The sequence below is a fragment of the Salmo trutta genome, chromosome 10 (assembly GCF_901001165.1).
Source record: "Salmo trutta chromosome 10, fSalTru1.1, whole genome shotgun sequence".
Taxonomy (NCBI): Eukaryota; Metazoa; Chordata; class Actinopteri; order Salmoniformes; family Salmonidae; genus Salmo; species Salmo trutta.
Window position 1 is genome coordinate 21,212,579 of NC_042966.1, and position 7,449 is coordinate 21,220,027.

The following is a 7,449-nucleotide window of genomic DNA, read 5'->3' on the forward strand; positions in this document are numbered from 1 at the left end:
TCATTTGACGGGGCCATGTACTGTCAAATCTTGGGTGAGAACCTCCTTCCCTCAGCCAGGGCATTGAAAATGAGTCGTGGATGAGTATTCCAGCATGACAATGACCCAAAACACACAGCCAAGGCAACAAAGGAGTGGCTCAAGAAGAAGCACATTAAGGTCCTGGAGTGGCCTAGCCAGTCTCCAGACCTTAATCCCATAGAAAATCTGTGGAGGGAGCTGAAGGTTCAAGTTGCCAAACATCAGCCTCGAAACCTTAATGACTTGGAGAAGATCTGCAAAGAGGAGTGGGACAAAATCCCTCCTGAGATGTGTGCAAACTTGCTGGCCAACTACAAGAAACGTCTGACCTCTGTGATTGCCAACAAGGGTTTTGCCACCAAGTACTAAGTCATGTTTTGCAGAGGGGTCAAATACTTATTTCCCTCATTAAAATGCAAATCAATTTATAACATTTTTGACATGCGTTTTTCTGGATTTTTGTTGTTGTTATTCTGTCTCTCACTGTTCATATAAACCTACCATTAAAATTATAGACTGATCATTTCTTTGTCAGTGGGCAAACGTACAAAATCAACAGGGGATCAGATACTTTTTTCCCCCCACTGTGTGTGTGTGTGTGTGTGTGTGTGTGTGTGTGTGTATAAACTCCCAGTAATGTATTGGGTAACTCACGTTTCGGCATCACTGTGCCTTCTTCAGGCAATGCTTGAACCAGGTTATGTAGGCACATTGCAATTAGTGCGACCAATGACACTAGTGAGGGGTGTGTCATAATTGTTAAGTTAATTAGAATGAATCGAGTGAAACTGTTAAACAATAGTTTGTAGCGTATTGAATATACTAGGCTATTGTTATCATATGGAAACATAATTAAATATTGTACATATTATAATCAACATACATTGTTTAATTCAATTTCACATTTAATTTCCTATTTGATAAAAAAAAAAAAAAAGTATATCCATAAGAGAAAATTGTTCATTTGGGGCCGGAAGTCAAAGTGAATATCCAGACCACTAGGGGTCAATGTTTTTAGATAGGATATCCAGGTAGCCTCCTTTTTGTAAAAGTAGGATCTCGACGTTACCTCCTCTCCTTGGTAGAGCAACATGCTCAATGCCTGTGTATTTGAGGGAGGAGATTGTTGAAGCTAACCATCCAAAGTGAGCTGCTACTGGTTAGTCAATGTTCTTACACCCGATTGGGGCTGAAGTGTTCAGCTATGCATTGTTTTAATTACCTTTTCGTTTGTTCTATGTAGGCTTTCCCACATGAACAAGTGATAAAATAGATTACTGCCTTGGTCTTGCATGAGATACACCTAACAGGGATTTTTAGATCTTATAGTGTTATTGCACTGTGTGTGTTAGCCCCATTTGTAGTTCCCATTTGGAATGGGTGTCAAGAGTGTCTGAGTGGGCAGGTCAGATCTCACCAAGCTATCTCCAATATTGTGACCACGCTTATAGACCACCAGTGGGGGTTCCTTGAAGAGGTGCGTGATTATTTTCTTATATATATTTTGTCTGATTACAGAATATGCCAGTGCTTTTTCAGGATTTCTTTCGTGTTCTCCGTACACTTGGTGTACTTGGTGAAAAAGACTGTTGCGTTGTTTTCTTCTTTGGTTGAGTTTTTAGCATTTCCTCTTTTGGTTTTTGAGATATTTTCATCATTGCAGCATCAAGAGTTTTGTCCTTGTAGCCTCTCATTTGGAATTTCTGTTTTTTTTTTTTAGCAATGCTTTCAAAATCTGTCTGGTGGCAACATTCGTTTAACCCTGCATAACTGGCTATATGGTAGACCATTATTGAGGGGAAGGGGATGCATACTATCCACACATAGCAGGGTATTGCGGTCTGTGGGCTTTGTGTATACGTCTGTGTGTAATCCTCTTTGAGGATCCAAGTCCAGGTAGTTTATTTCTCATCAGTCTGCATGGTGAATTTTGAGTTATCCAGAGAGAGTTTGGAATTCATTTAGTTCCTGCTGACTTCCTTCCCAGAGCACAAAGACATCTATGCATCTCTTCCATGGGAGGATTTTAGAAAGTATGTGTGTCTCTTGGATGGCTGCTGAAGTCTGTCTGCTGAAGGAAGTGTTGCGGCGCCTGCAAGCCTCCAGTGTGTGGGATGTTAGTGTACAAGCTCTCCACATCAAAAGTGGCCAGCAGGGTGCCCTCTGGTATCCTTCCGAAGCCCTCTATCAATGAGATCTTGTGACTAGTGTCTGACATAAGATGGGAGATTCTCAACCATCGGTTTAATACGGTGATCCACAAATGTAGAAATGTTGGATATCAGTCGATTGCTGCTACAATGGGTCTACCTAGGGGAGGAGACACTTGTTTTGTAATTTAGTGATTGTATAAAAAGCTGGTATCTTAGGGAATTTCACATAGAAATTCACAATTTTTTGGTGATTTGGCCTGATTCCAAACAGCTTTCCACTGTGGATGAGATATTATGCTGGAATTCTAGGTTAGGGTTATAATTCAGTTCGATAGAAGTCACCTTTAGATATTTGTCGGCGACTTTCATTCACATAGTCACATTTGCTTTGTATACAAACTCCTCCTCCTTTGTCACATTTATTTTGAATGATAATCGAAGGATCTGACTAAGTCCTTAAGAGCCATTCTCTCATCTCTACTCAGGTTATCATAGGATTTGTGTTTCTGTTAGTCTTTCAGTAGGTCACCTACATCATTTTCAACAATCCTGCAGAAGGTTTCTATGGATGCATTGCATTTGGAGGGAGGTACGAATTAACTTTTTGCTCTATCCAGTAGCAGCTCACTTTGTTGAAGCTAACCATCCCACCTCCTCCCTCAAATACACAGGCATTGAGCATGTTGCTCGACCAAGGAGAGGAGGAAACATCGAGATCCTACTTTTACAAAAAAACAAAGTACAAAAAACTTTGGCCCCTAGTGGTGTGGAAATTGACTTTGATCTCAGGCCCCAAATGAACAACTCTCTTTTATGAGCGAGTCTTATAAATGGATGTATTCTTTCTACAGCTCATCAACGTACACCCAATATGTTCCCCCTGTTGATGATGCTTATTATGCATTACAAGTAACGCTTTTTTATTAAGTAGGAAACAATTAAATATAGGTGAAATTTAATTAAACAATGTATGTTTATGCTAATATTATGCACAATAGCCTAATATATTCAATATGCTATAAACTATTGTTTTTAAAGTTTTACTCAATTCATTCTAATTCACTTAATAATTATTATACACCCCTCACTGTTGCCATTGGTTGAGCTGTTTCTCTACATAACCTGGTTCAAGCATTCTTGACATTACCCTGAAGAAGTCACAGTGATGCTGAAACAGTGGTGACTTACCCAATAAATTACTGGGAGTTTATATATAGAGTGTGCAACTCTTTATTTTTTTATAGCTTATAGTTTATTCACTGTTAGTCAGCACCTCTACATAAAATAATTTTCTCTATTGACCCCCCAGAGCGGGGTCAATACGGACTGCGGGTCCTGATTACAAAAAATATATACAGTCGGAAGTTTACATACACCTTAGCCAAATACATTTAAACTCAGTTTTTCACAATTCCTGACATTTAATCCTAATAAAAATTCCCTATCTTAGGTCAGTTAGGATCACCACTTTATTTTAAGAATGTGAAATGTCAGAATAATAGTAGAGAAGGATTTATTTCATAATTTATTTCTTTCATCACATTCCCAGTTGGTCAGAAGTTTACATACACTCAATTAGTATTTGGTAGCATTGCCTTTAAATTGTTAAACTTGGGTCAAACGTTTCGGGTAGCCTTCCACAAGCTTCCCACAATAAGTTGGGTGAATTTTGGCCCATTCCTCCTGACAGAGCTGGTGTAACTGAGTCTGGCCTCCTTGCTCGCACAGGCTATTTCAGTTCTGCCCACAAATGTTCTATGGGATTGAGGTCAGGGCTTTGTGATGGCCACTCTAACACCTTGACTTTGTTGTCCTTAAGCCATTTTGCAACAACTTTGGAAGTATGCTTGGGGTCATTGTCCATTTGGAAGACCCATTTGCTTTAACTTCCTGACTGATGTCTTGATGTTGCTTCAATATATCCACATAATTTTCCTCACGCATGATGCCATTTATTTTGGGAAGTGCACCAGGCCCTCCTGCAGCAAAGCACCCCCACAACATGGTGCTGCCATCCCCGTGCTTCGCGGTTGGGATGGTGTTCTTCGGCTTGCAAGCCTCCCCCTTTTTCCTCCAAACATAATGATGGTCATTATGGCCAAACAGTTCTATTTTTGTTTCATCAGACCAGAGGACATTTCTCCAAAAGGTACGATCTTTGTCCCCATGTGCAGTTGCAAACCATAGTCTGGCTTTTTTTATGGTGCTTTTGGAGCAGTGGCTTCTTCCTTGCTGAGCGGCCTTTCAGGTTATGTCAATGTAGGACTCGTTTTACCATGGATATAGATACTTTTGTACCTGTTTCCTCCAGCATCTTCACAAGGTCCTTTGCTGTTGTTCTGGGATTGATTTGCACTTTTCACACAAAAGTAAGTTCATCTCTAGGAGACAGAATGCATCTCCTTCCTGAGCGGTATGACGGCTGCGTGGTCCCATGGTGTTTATACTTGCGTACTATTGTTTGTACAGATGAACGTGGTACCTTCAGGTGTTTGGAAATTGCTTCCAAGGATGAACCAGACTTGTGGAGGTCTACGATTGTTTTTGTGATGTCTTGGCTGATTTCTTTTGATTTTCCCATGATGTCAAGCAAAGAGGTACTGAGTTTGAAGGTAGGCCTTGAAATACAGCCACATGTCAATTAGCCTTCTAAAGCCATGACATAATTTTCTGGAATTTTCCAAGCTGTTTAAAGGCATAGTCAACTCAGTTTATGTAAACTTCTGACCCACTGGAATTGTGATACAGTGAATTATAAATGAAATAATCTATCTGTAAACAATTGTTGACAAAAAAAAACACTACTACCAGTACTACCGTTACCACCACCACCAACACTACTGTTACTACCACCACTACTGTTACTATCACCACCACTACTGTTACTACCACCACCACTACTGTTACTGTTGGGGTGTCAGGTAGCCTAGTGGTTAGAGCATTGGGACAGTAACCGGAAGGTTGCTGAATCTAATCCCCGAGCTGGCAAGGTAAGAATTTGTCATTCTGCACCTGAACGACCCACCGTCATTGTAAATAAGATTGTGTTCTTAACTGACTTGCGTAGTTAAATAATATTATTATTTTTTTTAAATAAATAATAATGTTACCACTACTACTGTTACTGCTACTGCACCCAAAATGAGTACAGGCTCCTATTTCAGTCCAAGTCAAGCACTGCTACTACTTCTACTATATACCAGAATGTACGGCAGCAGGCCGACCCACAACAGGTACTCCTACTGGTACAGCAGCTACTAATACTACTGCATGGGAAACAACACAACCCTACTTATTTCATGCTATGACTCAGGTAAACCTCTGTACTTGAGGAATTACTGTCACAGCATCGCATGGATAGTCAGACTGTGGTGATGCGCGCATGTTGCTGTGTTTGCTTACAGGGTTTTCAATCCCACTAATCCGTCATCTCTCTCCTCCTCAGCTGGCCAGGATCGTGGCTATTCTCCAGCAGCAGAGGCAACAGCAGCAGCAGGGTGTCGGCGGGGTGGGAGTGGGCTCCAAACTGTCCCCCTCTCACCTGGGAGGGGGAGGCCCAAAACTGCCTATGGCAGACTCCCTGCCCCATCCAGGCATGGGGGGCTCTGTGGACCTGCACCAGAAAACACAGGGCTACTCTGGTGAGTGGTGTACACATAGACATGAATGGAGATAAAGGATAGATAATCTTCTCTTGTGTCACATATTTGAGATTTCCATTTTTACCCGAGAGAACATTCCTAAAATGTTAACACCTAACTAGAATATATTATTTTCAATACAAACAACTAACAATGTAGACCGTCTTGAGGATTTTCATTGCATACTGACTGATGCTTTGCATGTAATTGAGTCATTGTACAGGCCACCTGTCATCAGCTCTGACACCTTTCTGCCCCCCCCCCCCCCCCCCCCCCTCAGGGTACGGTGGAGGAGTGAACATGTCTGGTCTGGACATGGGGGGCTCGGTGGTGGGGGGCCCAGGGGGGATGAAGGATGTGGGGGGGCAGCAATCCCGCTTCAAATGGATGATGGAGGGTCACTCTTCTGCCCCCTCCCTTCCTGAGAGCCTCCACAAAAACGGTGAGAGCGAAAGCCCTTATTCTGTAGTGAGTGTACTGAATTAATTACAATATGACATGTCGACCAATCAGCTGCTTTTTCATCTGACTTTATTTTTCTTCTCTTCATCTCACTCTGTCTTTCCATCCCCCTCTCCCTTTCAGGTCCTATGTCCACCCCTATGAGGAGGGGGGGCTCACCATACTCCCAGTATGACATGATGGGAGGGGAGGGGCTTGGTATGCCCACACAGGGGGACAACTGGCACCGTACTCCTGGGAACAAGATGGGCTCCAAGCCCCAGGGCACGTCCAGCTGGCCTCCTGGTGAGTGGCCCTTCTAAATACCAACTGAATGGGCAGGGATTTGTTCTATCCCACCACTAACACACCTGAGGGATGATGTGTGTGTTCTTCAGGGTAATGTCAAATCCCCTGAATCAGTTAGTGTTGGGCTGGAACAGAAGCCTGCAACTCTCTGTGACCAGGGTTAAGTCGATGAGGGGGCTTCTATTTGTTCTTAAATTCTAATCCAGAATTCCTGTATGTTTGTCTGTGATGTCAGAGTTCCAGCCCGGCGTGCCCTGGAAGGGGATCCAGAGCATCGACCCCGAGTCTGATCCCTACATGACCCCAGGGAGCATGATGGGAATCCCTGGGCCGTCCAGCCTCAACGACACAGAGCACCAGTTGCTAAGAGACAACACAGGTACCTACCGAGATTCAAGCAGAGTTACTACTGTATCTATGACTACTGTATCTATGACTACTGTATCTATGACTAAGTCCACATTCCGAGCACTAGTTGCTGAGACCGGCTGACCTGACATTACTTAACAGTAACACATTACATAAGTATATTATCAGCCCTCCTCGTGTTCTCACATAAAGTCAAAGAAACTTGCACATAACACTGAAATCATACCCATCAATACATGCATCAGTCAGTTAAACATCAGGTTGTGTTAATAATACATATTTCTTGATGGTGTGTTGATGCTAGCTAAGCTTGTGGTGTTTGTTCCAGAAGCCAACCCCTCCCTGAACACCTTGCTGCCTTCACCTGGTGCCTGGCCCTACAGTGCCTCAGACAGCCCCCTCAACAACACACACAACTCAGGTAGAAGACTGGAAAACACTCAGAGTATCACTGTAAATGTGTTATGTATGGTTTCTGAATGTACTAATGTGCCTTTCACCGAAAGTGTTACACA

At 42.6% G+C, this 7,449-nt stretch overlaps 1 pseudogene; it reads left to right on the top strand.

Moving 5' to 3' along the window:
- Positions 1-7,449, top strand: part of LOC115200809 (trinucleotide repeat-containing gene 6B protein-like) — a 45,242-nt pseudogene that overhangs the window by 27,242 nt on the left and 10,551 nt on the right.